This window comes from Macaca nemestrina, chromosome 15 (assembly GCF_043159975.1).
Source record: "Macaca nemestrina isolate mMacNem1 chromosome 15, mMacNem.hap1, whole genome shotgun sequence".
Taxonomy (NCBI): domain Eukaryota; kingdom Metazoa; phylum Chordata; class Mammalia; order Primates; family Cercopithecidae; genus Macaca; species Macaca nemestrina.
In genome coordinates this window covers 98406216-98420587 of record NC_092139.1, presented here as the reverse complement: position 1 = coordinate 98420587, position 14372 = coordinate 98406216, and the positions used below count along the sequence as shown (strand labels likewise).

Here is a 14372-nt window from a genome sequence, read left to right as displayed (position 1 = left end):
ACAGCACTGTAAGCACTTTGGGAAGCCAAGGCGAGCGGATCACTTGAGGTCAGGAGTTTGAAAGCAGCCTGAGGCGGGAGAATAGCGTGAACCTGGGAGGCGGAGCTTGCAGTGAGCCGAGATCGCGCCACTGCACTCCAGCCTGGGCCACACAGCAAGACTCCGTCTCAAAAAAAAAAAAAAAAAAGAAAGCAGCCTGGCCAACATGGTGAAACCCCATCTCTACTAAAAACAAAAACAAAAACAAAAGCAAAAATTAGTCGGGCATGCTGGTGCATTCCTATGGTCCCAGCTACTCGGGAGGTTGAGGCACAAGAATCTCTTGAACCTGGGAGGCGGAGTTGCAGTGAACTGAGATTGCATCAATGCACTCCAGCCTGGGTGATGGAGTGAAACTCTGTCTTAAATAAATAAATAAACTCCTTTAATGTCACTACAACCTTTATAATAGCATAGAAAATCAAGTTGAAGTGAATAGTGGAGGATCATTTTTTTCACCAATTCCTTCTTCCTCTCCTCCAAAAGACAGAGCATTGATTTCCTCCCCCGCTTCCTGGGCTTCCAGACTGATAAGCACGTGTGTGAACCAGCCCAGCTTCACTAATAGGGCTTTCTGTCTGCTTGCTCTCCCCAGCTGCTATCATCACTCTCCCTGATTGCTCCCGGCCCTCCCTTAGCAGAAGGGCTGCATGGGCTGTTGCTGTGGGCACGATGGCATTTTTATCCAGCATCTGGTTATCAAGCAATGGCCTTGAGCTGCTACTGCATCTGGAAGACCCTCAGCCCAGTGTGACCAGGCATTTCTTTACAGAGGGAAGAGTAGTTGTATTAGTCCGTTTTCATGCTGCCGATAAAGACGTATCCAAGACTGGGAGACTTACAAAAGAAAGAGGTTCAATGGACTTACGGCTCCACGTGACTGGGGAGATCTCACGATCATGGTGGAAGGTAAAAGGCACGTCTCACATGGCAGCAGACAAGAGAAGATAACTTGTGCAGGGAAACACCCCTTTTTAAAAACCATCAGATCTTGTGAGACTTATTCACTATCATGAGAACAGCACGGGAAAGACCTGCCCCATGATTCAACCACCTCCCACCGGGTCCCTCCCAGAACACGTGGAAATTCAAGCTGAGATCTGAGTGGGGACACAGCCAAACCATATCATCCCACCCCTGGCCCCTCCCAAATGTCATGTCCTCACATTTCAAAACCAATCATGCCTTCCCAACAGTCCCCCAAAGTCTTAATTCATTTCAGCATTAACTCAAAACTCCACAGTCCAAAGTCTCATCTGAGACAAAGCAAGTCCCTTCTGCTTATGAGCCTGTAAAACCCAAAGCAAGTTAGTTACTTCCTAGACACAATGGGGGTACAAGCATTGGCAAATACAGCCATTCCAAATGGGAGAAATTGGCCAAAACAAAGAGGCCACAGGCCCTATGCATATCTGAAATCGAGTAGGGCAGTCAAATCTTTTTTTTTTTTTTTTTTTTGAGACGGAGTCTCACTGTGTCTCCCAGACTGGACTGCAGTGGCGCCATCTCGGCTCACTGCAAGTTCCGCCTCCCGGGTTCACACCATTCTCCTGCCTCAGCCTCCCGAGTAGCTGGGACTACAGGTGCCTGCCACCACTTCCAGCTAATTTTTTGTATTTTTAGTAGAGACGGCGTTTCACTGTGTTAGACAGGATGGTCTCGATCTCCTGACCTCATGATCCACCCACCTCAGCCTCCCAAAGTGCTGGGATTACAGGCGTGAGACACCGTGCCCTGTAATCCCAGTAATCTTAAAGCTCCAAAATGATCTCCTTTGACTCCAGGTCTCACATCCAGGTCATGCTGATGCAAGAGGGGGGTTCCCATGGTCTTGGGCAGTAGTGGTACTTTTACTTGAGCTAGGGGAAAGGATTAACATGTGAATATTTCCAGGAAGTATCTTCCCTTAACTAAGTCATACATTTTCTGCCAAGGGGAGTGTAAACTGGAACAACATTGATGGAGGATAACTCAGCAACAGTATCAAAATGTGAAGCATGCACTTGACCCAGTCATCCCTTTTCTAAGAATTCACCCTTAGGAAATAACCACACCAGTTCCAAAAAAAAAAAAGGGGAAAAAAAAAAATGTGAGCACAGAAATGCTTGTCCCAGTGCCTTCTGTTGATAATAGAGAAATACTGCCAACAACCAGAATGCAACTGAACGAACTGGCAAACATTTTCAAAAATGTTTCAGTGAAGTACGTTATATCTATTTAAGGAAATATCATGCACCATTAACAATGATATTTATTAGGCCAGGTGCAGTACTCACACCTGTAATCTCAGCATGTTGGGAGACAGGCGGGCAGATCGTTTGACCTCAGGAGTTGGAGACCAGCCTGGGCAACATGGTGAAATCCCATCTCTACTAAAAATACAAAAATCAGTCAGGCATGGTGGCATGCACCTGTGGTCCCAGCTACTTGGGAGGCTGAGGTGGGAGGATTGCTTGAGCCCAGAAAGTGGAGGTTGCAGTGAGCTGAGTACACACCACTGCACTCTGGTCTGGGTGACAGAGTGAGACCCTGTCTCAAGAAAACAAAAAGAAAAAAAAAGAAAAGAAAAGAAAAAGAAAAATGAGACTGGGCACAGTGGCTCACACCTGTAATCCCAGCACTTTGGGAGGCTGAAGTGGGAAGATCACTAGAGGTCAGGAGTTCAAGACCAGCCTGGACAACATGGCAAAACCTCATCTCTACTAAAAACACAAAAATTAGCCAGGTGTGGTGCAGCCTGCCTGTAGTCCCACTACTCGGGAGGCTAAGGCAGGAGAATCGCTTGAACCTGGGAGGCGGCAAGTTGCAATGAGCCGAGATGGCACCACTGCACTTCAGCCTGGGCAATAAAGCAACACGCTGTCTCAGAAAAAAAAAAAAAACAAACCTCCCCCCAAAAAACATCTTATGTACCCCATAAATATATATATCTATATGTGCCCACAAAAATTAAAAATTCAAAACAATGACATTTATAATTAGGGATTTGAACAATGATATTAAAGAATTGTGATTTCAGGTAGGAGTGTGGCCGTGAATTTATGGGTTTTTTTGTTTGTTTGTGTTTTGAGACAGAGTCTCCCTCTTTCACCCAAGCTGGAGTGAAGTGGCACGATCTTGGCTCACTGCAACCTCTGCCTCCCAGCTTCAAGTGATTCTCTTGCCTCAGCCTCTCCCAAGTAGCTGCCTCAGCCTCCCAAGTATAGACACTCACCACCACGCCCAGCTAATTTTTTTTGGTTTTGTTTTTTTGTATTTTTAGTAGAGATGGGGTATCACCATGTTGGCCAGGCTGGTCTTGAACTCCTGACCTCAAGTGATCCGCCTGCCTCAGCCTTCCAAAGTGCTGGGATTACAGGCATGAGCCACTGCACCTGGCCGAATTTATGTTTTTAAAAGAGTCCTGGTTTTTTAGAGATGCACAGTGAAATGTGCGCAGACGTGGTTTGCTGTAAAATAATAGCGGGGAAAGTAGATTAGTGGTTGTCAGCGGCTGAGAGAGAGGAAATGGGGAGTCACTGCTTAGTGGGTGCAGGGTTTCCTTTGGAGTGATGAAAATGTTCTGGAGCTAGGCAGAGGTGATGGCTGCGCAACACTGTGAATGTACTAAATGCCTTTAATGGAAAATTCAATGTTGTATGTATTTATCACAATATTAAAATAGTAATAACAGGGGGGAAATAGGGCTGAGATGAAATAAGATTGGCCATAATTGAACATCATTGAAAGCTAAGTGATGAGAACTGGACCATATATGTGTATATCTACATGCATAGAAATGTTAAATATTTTCCATAATAAAATACTATAAAAAGTGATGCTATCATCTCACACAGTTACTCATTGTTTGGTAACCATTTTATTATCTACTGAATGCCCTAAGTGTACACAATAAAATTTATCTTTTTAGAAAAAGTGGTGCCACAGATGTATACTCACTGACATGGAATGTCCATAACATATTGTCAAGTTTAATGAGTCAGTTATAAAACCAAACATCGGGATTATCCCACTGATATAAAATTCTATATCTAGATTGTCCAGAATACTTGGAGTAAAGATTTAACTGTCATTACTGCTGGGTTAGTAGATCTGAGGAGATTTGCACGGTCTGTGCTTTTCTTTTTCCATTGAATATTTGTACAAAACTTGAAGTAGTTTTCTTAAAAGGTAGAAATGTTTAGGGACACATCTTTTGCTCCTAGCATTCTGACTGAAGGGCCCCAGGTGGTGGCACATTCATAACACAAATTCATAACACACCTGGCTAGCTTGATGCCTGGGCACTTACTCCAATGACAATGCCCTCCACAATCACCGTCACCTCACAGAGGATCTGAGAGGGGCCCAACTTTATTGTTGGCTATCCCTGTAAACGACAGCTACCCCAATGGTGATCCTAGGCAACCTTTTTGCCAGCACACACTCCTTTGTCCCCACAGTGGTCGTCACGTAGGCTAGGGCTGGAACTGTCCCTGTTTTAGAGACAAGGCAGCTAGAGCTTGGAGGAGTTGGTGGGCTTGCCCAGGTACCACAGCTAAGTAGCCAAGGAAGGGCCCAGCCTCCCTGGGGAGTCCAAGCCTTGCCTTCTCTCTCTTATGAGCCACATCTCATTGGTGGTCAGGACTGTCCTGACCACCCATGACACCAGTCCTCCACTCGGGAGAGGAAGACCATTAAGCATTGATCTTGCATAGGCAAAAACTCAGACACCTGTGTTATCACGACAACCAAGTATCCCTGGCCCCCACTGCACTTCACACAAATGACAGCAGCTGGAGGGCTAATATGGTGACTGCCCCTGGACTGCCCCCTGCTAAGGACTCCACTGCCCCTGCTGGAGTGCCTCTCTAGCTTAGCTCTCTGGAGTCACCCTGAAGTCCCTCCTGGCCTCCCACACTCGGAGCTATCCTTTGGAAGGACTTGCTCTTCCAAGCTGGCTCTGTGAGGACCCCGAGACTGCTTATCCAAGTGGCCCAGAGGCTCTACACCCAGAGCCTGTGGACCAGAGTGACCACTGTGTCTGGCCACAGCACCAGCGCCCACTTCTTACACTCATTCATTCATGCAGTCCTCTCTCCCTTCTTCCCTCCCCCGATTCCTCCAACAAATAATTCAAGCATGTCTACTCTGAGACAAGCAGGGTGCTAGTCACCGGGCATTCAGTGGCAAGCCAGTTGTCACAATCCCCACCCTTCTGTTGTTATGGATTATCAGGGAAGTCAAACATTAAATAAGTGTACAGGTGAATAATCAGTGCAACTGGGGTGGGTGCCATGGAGTCGTATAGCACTCTTCCCACTACATGGGAAGCCGACCTGGGCTGGGGAGTCAGGAGGGTGTCCTGGATAAAAAGGTGTTTAACAGGCCAGGCACGGTGGCTCACGCCTATAATACTAGCACTTTGGGAGGCCGAGGCAGGTGAATCACCTGAGGTCAGGAGTTCGAGACCAGGCGCACGCATGTAAGCCCAGCTACTCAGGAGGCAAAGGCAGAAGAATTGCTTGAACCCAAGAGGCGGAAGTTGCAGTGAACCAAGATCGTGCCATTGCACTCCAGCTTGAGCAACAAGAGTGAAACTCCATTTAAAAAAAAAAAAATGCGTTTAACAGGCCAGGCTCGGTCACTCATGCCTTTAATCCCAGCACTTTGGGAGGCCGAGGCAAGTGGATCACAAGGTCAGGATTTTGAAACCAGCCGGGCCAAAATGGTGAAACCCTGTCTATAATAAAAAGGCAAAAATTAGCCGGGCATGGTGGCAGGCAGCCTGTAATCCCAGCTACTCGGAAGGCTGAGGCAGGAGAATTGCTTGAACCCAGGAGACGGAGGTTGCAGTGAGCCAAGACCACGCCACTGCACTCCAGCCTGGGCAACAGAGTGAGACTCCATCTCAAAACAAACAAACCAAAAAAAAATGCATTTAAAACAGCAGCCGTTGCCTGTGTGGTGTGTGACACCTCATAGTACCTGGGGCTCATGCCAGCTAACAGCCAAGAAGCTGAGGTCAAGAGAGGCAGAGGCCACAGAAGACATCACTCAGCTGAGGAGAGGGAAACCCAGACCTCAGAGTGGCCTCAAAGCCAGGCCTGACCAGTCCCAGGCTCGCCCAGAGCCAGCAGGGCTGCTACTAGGACAGGTAGGACTCAAGGGCTCCTGTGGCCAGGCCCTGAAGGTGACACTTCTGGCTGAGCTCACAAGACATCTCTGCACAGTTCTCTATGACACAGAGCTGCCTCACTCATGACAAGACATCCATCCCACGGGCCAGCCTGGCCTCCCCGCTTCTGGTGCTTAACAGAGACAAGGCGAGATGGGCTCATTTGTGGCTGCAGGGTCTTCCACGGCGGGCACGGTACCAAGACTGAAGAGCCTAATTACAATGAAAACCCTCGTTCCTCAGGAGAGGCTATCTTATTTCTGAGCAGTCAAGTGTTTCTGACTGTCTTCCAAAGAAAAATGTAAGGCGGCTGCTGTGGGGGGGGGGGGGAACCCACCACTCAGTCACTAAAACCAGAGCTCACCCACGGGAGTCGCAACTTGCAGGATCCATCCTAGGCTCTCCAGAGGGCAGTGCCTGAGGCCGCAGTGAATTGTCAACTCCAGCCTGCAAGGTCAGAGCACAGCCTGCCCCAGGGGCTTGTCTCTGGCCTGATTCTCTGACTTGCGGCTGCCTGATGGCCACTGTACCCTTCTCTGCTCTCACCTGGACTAAGGCAGGTTACTGGTATGACACTGTGCGCACCAGACATCTGGGGGCTGGAGAGAATGTTCCTTCTGTGTCTAGGCATTGAGGCCTGTGGAGGAGCACAGCCTCTGTCCTTTCCATGAAAGGAGAACTGGCTCCAAGCTGTGGAGAGCAGGGAGATCATGAAACAGCCAGGTCCTGCCTCTTGCCATAGCCTGAGCCCAAGCCTGAGCCCTTCCCACCTTCAAGCTCAGCCTCAGTTTCTACAGCCAATCCCGATTCAGGTGGAAGCTCTGGACCAATGGTTTTCAAATCATCTGCAGTGGACCTCATGTTGCAAACAGATATCCTTCACCCGAGACCACTGGCCACAGAACAAGGGAAGCAACCTAGGCTGACAGAGGAAGCCAGTCTGGATCCCACCTACTGGCACCCCCACTGGCAGTGGCCCCTACAGAGGAGTACAGTAGCTCACACCAGCCCAAGGCTCTGAAACCACATGGAAGCCTTGGGCTGCTGGTGCCACTGTATTCAGGTGTACCATACATGGACAGGGACCACCACTGTCCTGCCAAGAGCCAGCCTCCACTGGACTCAGCCCTTCCTGTGCTCATCAGGCCCTCCCCAGCACCCCAGGTTGCCCCTCCGGAGCCTCTGGAAGCTTCCATGATTCCTGCCTGTGCCTTCAGCAACTTGTCTTGTCTTCCAAGGCTTCTCTTCCACAATCTGTGGTTGTCATGCCTACCTGTCAGCCTGGCCTCCCTCCAGAGGAGGGTCTGAGCCCACCATGGTTCCTTGGCCTGGGCTGGACACAGGTGAGGGGGCAGCCTCAGTGAACATGGAGCCCCTCAGGCATGACCTTGCCCTGCTTTGACCATGCTGGATCGGGCCAGGGCAGGGAGCCTGCTCTGAGCTGTGCCAGAGCCTCTCACCCAAGAATTTGAAGCTGGAGCCAGAGATGGCAGCCACAAGGCCAGGCAAGAGCCAGGCCAGGCCAGGCCCAGCTACAAAACGAAATTACGGAGGAACAAAGAAGCCAGGCTACAGAGGGAAAGGACACAGAGGGGACACCGGGAGAGAACCAGAAATGGGGGTGTCAGAGAGAGCAGCTGCAGACACACCTCTCCCTATGGATGCTCCACTTTCTGCACCCTGAGCACAGGCCCCACTTGTGCTTCAGCCAGTCTCAGCGGGGTTTTGTTCCCTGCTACCAATTGACCCTGGATAGAAAACCATGAAAAAATAATTTTTTAAAAACTAATTAGTAAAACAGATCCCTATCTATATTAGTCTGTTCTCGTGCTGCTAATAAGGACATACCTGAGACTGGGTAATTTATAAAGGCAAGAGGTTTAATGGACTCACAGTTCCACATGGGTGGGGAGGCCTCACAATCATGGCAGAAGGCAGCCAGCCCGGTGGCTCATGCCAGTAATCCCAGCAGTTTTGGAGGCCGAGACGGGTAGATCACTTGAGGTCAGGCGTTCATCAGCCTGGCCAACATGGTGAAACCCCGTCTCTACTAAAAAATACAAAAATTAGCTGGGCATGGTGGCACATGCCTGTAATCCCAGCTACTCAGGAGGCTGAGGCCTGAGAATTGCTTGAACCTGGGAGGCGGACGTTGCAGTGAGCTGAGATTGCACCACTGCACTCTAGCCTGGGCAACAGAGTGAGACTCCATCTCAAAACAAAAAACAAAAAACAAAAAACCATGATGGAAGGTGAATGAGGATCAAATTCACATCTTACATGGCAGCAGGCAAGAGAGCATGTGCAGAGGAACTCCCCTTTATAAACCATCAGATCTTGCGAGACTTATTCATTACCACGAGAACAGTATGGGAGAAACCACCTCATGATTCAATTATCTCTACCTGGCTCCATCCTCAACACATGGCGATAATTACAATTCAAGGTGAGATTTGGGTGGGAGACAACCGAACCGTATCACTATCTATGCAGGTGTATCCAGTGTGGGTAGAAGACATCCCACAAGCATAAGACCATCACACACAGATCTGTTGTCAACTAAGGACCTGAGCTGAAGAGCCTGGAATGGTAGTGATGATGACTGGCATTTGGAGGCTGCTCCACATGGTTCCCTCTCACCTAGACTTGTTTTGTATTATTTAATTTAATTTAACATTTTTTTTTGTTTTTGAGATGGAGTCTCACTCTGTTTCCCAGGCTGGAGTGCAGTGGTGCAATCCCCACTCACGCAACCTCTGCCTCCTGGGTTCAAGTGATTCTTCTGCCTCAGCCTCCCGAGTAGCTGGGACTACAGGTGCATGCCACCACACCCAGCTAATTTTTGTAGTTTTAGTAGAGACCGGGTTTTGCCATATTGGCTAGGCTGGTCTCTAACTCTGGACATCTGGTGATGTGCCTGCCCTAGCCTCCCAAAGTGCTAGGAATACAGGCATAAGCTACTGTGCCCAGCCTAATTTTAAAAATATTATTGTTGTTGTTATTTACTCTCACAACCATCTCATGATGCAGACATTATTTGTCCCTATGATGGGCAAAGAATAGCCTAGAGAGGTAGAGTGCCTCGTCCAAAGTCACATAGTGACTCAAGAGCAATGCCAGGATCCCACATTTTGTGTCCCTTTTACTAAGCCATACTTGTTCATACCACCAGGCATGGTACTGTGATTCAGCAAACTGACCGAGGGGCCACCTCAGGGCCCAGCCTTCTAGTTCTGTAGCCCAGAATACTCAGCCTCAACCTTTCCATGACCATCTCCAGTCAAAGCTTAAACTCACAAAGTGAAATGCAGGGGATATCCAGGGAAATGTCACAGTCCTGCCAGCCTCGGGTTTAGGTCAGGCATCCGGTCTGGACCCCGGGACCCTCCATCTCTAGAATTAGTGACATCCTGAGTTGACAGCCTTGCCTGCATCAGAGTTCGGTGCTCATGCCCACGGATCCACGTGAAGGTTAACACCTAAACGGCAACAAAGAATAAACTTCTCCAATCTGATAATTACAAAGGAAAGTGCTATTATGCCTTCTAGTTACAAAGGAAACAATCAGTAATCAAGGTAATTGCCCTGGCAGGAAAATGATGCTTAAATTACCTTAATGGCAACAATGCTTTTTTTTTTTTTTTTTTTTTTTTTTTTTTTGAGATGGAGTTTCTTGCTCTTGTCCCCCAGGCTGGGGTGCAATGGTGCGATCTTGACTCACTGCAACCTCCACCTCTCGGTTCAAGCAATTCTCTTGCCTCAGCCTCCCGAGTAGCTGGGACTACAGGCATATGCCACCACGCCCAGCTAACTTTTGTATTTTTAGTAGAGACGGGGTTTCACCATGTTGGTCAGGCTGGTCTCGAACTCCTGAGCTCAGGTGATCCTCCTGCCTCCACCTCCCAAAGTGCTGGGATTATAGGTATGAGCCACCACACCCGGCTGCAAGAATGTTTTAAACTATAGACAACCACTTTTCTTATGTTCAGACCTCTTCATAAGAAGAACTCCCACCCCCAGAGGCGTATTCCATAACGCCTACTTTTCTACTGAAATAAGGTGGCCACTTCTGGGCTGGCTCCTGGGCTTGGGTGGCCGGCTAAAGTCCCATGCGGAGGGGCTCAGAACAAATGCTGTCACCCCCAGTGTGAAAATCCAACTCAGTTTCTCTGAGAACTGAACATCAATCTCCTTTGAGCTCAGCACATGCATTCAAACTCACAGGTGACCCATTTACCCTGGGCCTCTTTCAGTTAGCACTGATTTATACAGGTCTCTCAGGGGTAAGCCGCAGCCATCTGTACGGGTCATAGGGTCACTTCCAAATCCAAATTGTTCACACCTCCTAAAGAACAAGACCATCATTTTCCTGTTACTTTCTGGTGACTCTTCCTCCTCCAAATGTGGATACCTGGGAACTGACTGTGCTCCCATTAGTAACTCCCCAACCCACACCCCTCACCTTTTACCCTGCAGGGCCCCTGATGAAGCCAAGGGTCAGAAGACCACATCCTGCCAATGCCCAGCCCTCCTTCCTTGAGAAGGGCCGGATCCTCTCCCATCTGAGAGCTGTTAACCTCTTTTTGGTTTCTCTGAACTGAACAGAGCCCAGCTTGGCTGCTGGAAGCACATGTGCGGCCCCTTTCCCAGCCCTCTGCATTCCCTTTTCTACTTCCCGCAAACTCTCTAAGACAGGGAGAGGACTGCCTCCTTTAAATAAGCTTTATTCCAACCCACTGTTAATTTGTTGATATGATCATAGCACTTTGGTTATGTTATAAAACAAAACAAAACAAAACTGAATTCTGATCTTTTAAAGATACATCCAGACATGTTAACAAATGGAATGCTATGACCTCTGCAATGGGCTTCAAAATGATTTAGATAGAGGAAGAGGATGGAGGCATAGAGACAAGACTGGCCATGAGCTGGTAGCTGGTAACTGTGGCATCTGGATGACAGGTATGTAACGATTCCCGAGAATCTTCTGTTCACTTCTGTTTATTCTGTATAACAACAACAATTTTTTTTTTGAGAGAGAGAAAGTCTCGCTCTGTTGCCCAGGCTGGAGTGCAGTGGCGTGACCTTAGCTCACTGAAACCTTTGCCTCCCAGGTTCAAGCAATTCTCCTGGCTCAGCCTCCAGAGTGCCTGGGATTACAAGCACGTGCCACAATGCCCGGCTAAATTTTTGCTTTGTTTTGTTTTGTATTTTTAGTAGAGACAGGGTTTCACTGTGTTGGCCAGGCTGATAATAACAACAGTTAAAAAAAAAAAAATTAAATCCTATCCCAGAGTTTTTTTTAGCATCCTTAAGCCCAACTTAAGCATCCTTAAGCCCAACTGTTCTGAGGTTTTCACCTGTGCCTCTGTCAATCAACACGTTTACGGAGCAGCAACTATATCCAAGGTGCAGCTAAAGCTGCAAACAGTGAGCCACCTGGCCCTGCCTGCAGTGAGCCCTCGGGATGCACCTCTGTCCCTGACCTGCAGAGTCCTGTCCTCTATTTTATCACAATCCCCCAAACCCTCATTTCCTAGACTGGGCACTGGTTTTTCTCTCTCCCAAAACCAAGATGGGCAGTCAGGTACTCCCCTTCCTGGCCATGTGAAGGAGACTGAGTCCAGCTTCCTGTCCTGGCATCATGGAGGGGAAACATGGACTCCCTTGCTCCTCCCTCAGTCTCACGGGATGAAATGGCCCAGGTGTGAGTCAGGGCAGAGAAGAGTTTGAAGGGAAGAGAGTCTGACCATCTGCTTTTTGGAAGGTTTAGGTGAGGTCAACCCCTCCATTCTGCAACCCGAAGACCAAGACCCAAGTGCCAGGACATGTCCTGCTTTCCACTGGACCAAGAGCGTGGAGGGAAGCCCTGGCACTACACGGGCTCCAGGCTTGAATGCCTGAACACTGCCAAATACAAAGGGCTGGAAACTTCAAGAGCACACAGGCAAGACAGTAACTAAAAACCCTATGAACTAACCTAGATATGTTTATTTGTTCAGAAAGCTGTGTGGCTTTGTTGGGAAAGCCCAAATTTGCAGCCGGTGAGTAAGGAATTTGCACCTTGAGCTGCTGAGCGATCAAGGAGCTATGGCTGCCCTGCCAGGTGCCATTCAATGTTCATTCCAGGGTCACCAGAGAAACAGAAACCAATCCCTTCCATGAGCCACGCCCTTCACCACTACCAGTTTTTTGTTTTTGTTTTTAGAGAAAGGGTCTTGCTTTGTCACCCAGGCATGATCATAGCTCACTGCAGCCTTGACCTCCTGGGCTCAAGCGATCCCCCCACCTCAGTCTCTCGAATAGGTAGGACTACAGGTGCATGCCACCACACCCAGCTTTTTTTTTTTTGAAAGATGGGGTCTTGCTATGTTGTCCAGGCTGCTCTGCACTCCTGGCCTCAAGCGATCCTCCCACTACAGCCTTCCAAAATGCTGGGATTACAGGCATGAGCTGCCATGCCTGGCTCCACTATCAGTTTTAATGACCAATAATTCATGCTTATATTCCATTTTTTCAGTTCGAGTGAGAACCATGAAGAGAAAGTCTCTGATGAAGAAAGGGTATAGCACTCCCGATATAGACACAAGCGGTTTTCTTAGGTAGAGAGAGGGGCTGCACCTAGGCCTAGAAGGCAGGGGCCAAAAACTCAGATACAATGCACCTGATGAACAATAGGGCCCTACACCATAACTTTTGTCTTCCTGCATCCAGCACATTAAATAAATATGTGGAGTAAAGCTGAATTAAACCCCCCTCCAAGAAAAACATGGAATTTGGAGATGGGGGAAGAGAGCTAGCAGCAATAAGCGATCCAGGGAGTCTGACAGAGCAGACTGTGCTTCTCAAAGTGAGAGGCTTGGAGGGCTGGCAGGAGCCCTGTGTGGAATGTTTATTACAAAAATGGGCAAAGGCCGGAAGCAGTTGCTCATGTCTGTAATTCCAGCAGTTTGGGAGGCTGAGGTGGGCAGATCACTTGAGGTCAGGAGTTCAAGACCAGCCTGGACAACATGGTGAAACCCCATCTCTACTAAAAATACAAAAATTAACCAGGCATGGTGGCACATGCCTGTCATCCCAATTACTCGGGAGGCTGAGGCAGGAGAATTGTCTGAACTCGGGAGGTGGAGGTTGCAGTAAGCTGAGATCATACCACTGCACTCCAGCCTGGGCAACAGAGCAAGACCCCATCTCAAAAATAAATAAATAAAAATAAAAAATAAAAATGGGGGAGGGCCGGGTGTCTCATACCTGTAATCCCAGCAATTTGGGAGGCCGAGGCAGGAAAACTGCCTGAGCCCAGCAGTTTGAGACCAGCATGGGCAACATGGTGAGGCCCTGTCTCTATAAAAAAAAAAAAAAAATTAAATTAAAAAAAATTAAAATGGGGGTTCCTAGGTGCCATATGACCATCGGATCTGAATCTCAGTGGTCCTGCCCTAGGAATTAGCAGTTTTAACATGCTCCCCCAGGAAGACTTCATGTCCATCAAAGCAAGAGAGAAGTTATTCCGGGTTTTCTTTTATTGTTGTTTAATCCATACCAGTCAAATTTTTACTCAGTGAGTTCATAAGAGAGCTCTTTATACCATCCGACCAGTTGGGAGGACGGGGCTTCTCTCCTCCTCAGGACCGAGGGGTCTGAGGGTCAATAGCTTGAATGCACCTATATTTCCCCTTTGTCCTGAGGACAGCATAAGCCTGTTCCCATCCAGTTTCTTAGGGAGTGAGGACAGAGGCCACAGAACAAGCTGGATCAGTATCTGCAGGCCTTCTCCAAGCACTAAAGAATGACTCCCACAACAAGTAAGAAATACTCTTCCTTCAAATGGGAAGAGAGGACTGTTGAGTGGACCAAGCCCACTTACATTCCCAGGCACACAGGCAGCAGGTTTCCTGAGAGCTGTTTACAGAGCCACAACAACGCCATACTCCCGGGGGATTTATTTCCACCTCAGTGGGATCACAGCCAACAGGAACAGGAGGAAAGTCTTTGAAGTCCTACCTTTTAGAGGATTTTCATTTTGGAGCAATAGGATTGCAGGCTGTCCAGGTATTCTTTAGGGCCAGCCTCTAGGGCCACCAGCCACCCAGCCCCCTCCTCACCCCCGACCCCCTCGCCCCACTCAACTGCCTGCCTTAGTTGCTCTAAGGGCAGAACCTGGGCTGCCTGGGAT

The 14372-nt window shown here is 48.5% G+C and overlaps 1 protein-coding gene and 1 long non-coding RNA gene across 8 annotated transcripts in view; one reads left to right on the top strand and one right to left on the bottom strand.

Annotated features, from left to right (window-relative positions):
- Positions 1-14372, bottom strand: part of LOC105487217 (oxysterol binding protein 2) — a 222089-nt gene that overhangs the window by 130495 nt on the left and 77222 nt on the right. Inside the window, exon 1 of one of the 6 annotated variants that reach the window (XM_011750597.2) lies at positions 14201-14346. The exons of the other annotated variants lie outside the window; for them this stretch is intronic. The gene's annotated coding sequence lies outside the window, so the exon portion shown is untranslated. Of the gene's footprint in view, positions 1-14200; positions 14347-14372 lie in introns of those variants that run through there. 6 annotated transcript variants of the gene reach the window in all.
- LOC139358712 (uncharacterized) overlaps positions 6372-14372 on the top strand; it is a 43694-nt gene continuing 35693 nt past the window's right edge. The window contains exons 1-3 of one of the 2 annotated variants that reach the window (XR_011614062.1): positions 6372-6497; positions 11016-11158; positions 11970-12099. This is a non-coding gene — a long non-coding RNA (uncharacterized lncRNA). Of the gene's footprint in view, positions 6498-11015; positions 11159-11969; positions 12100-14372 lie in introns of those variants that run through there. The other variant, XR_011614061.1, reaches the window with a different exon arrangement.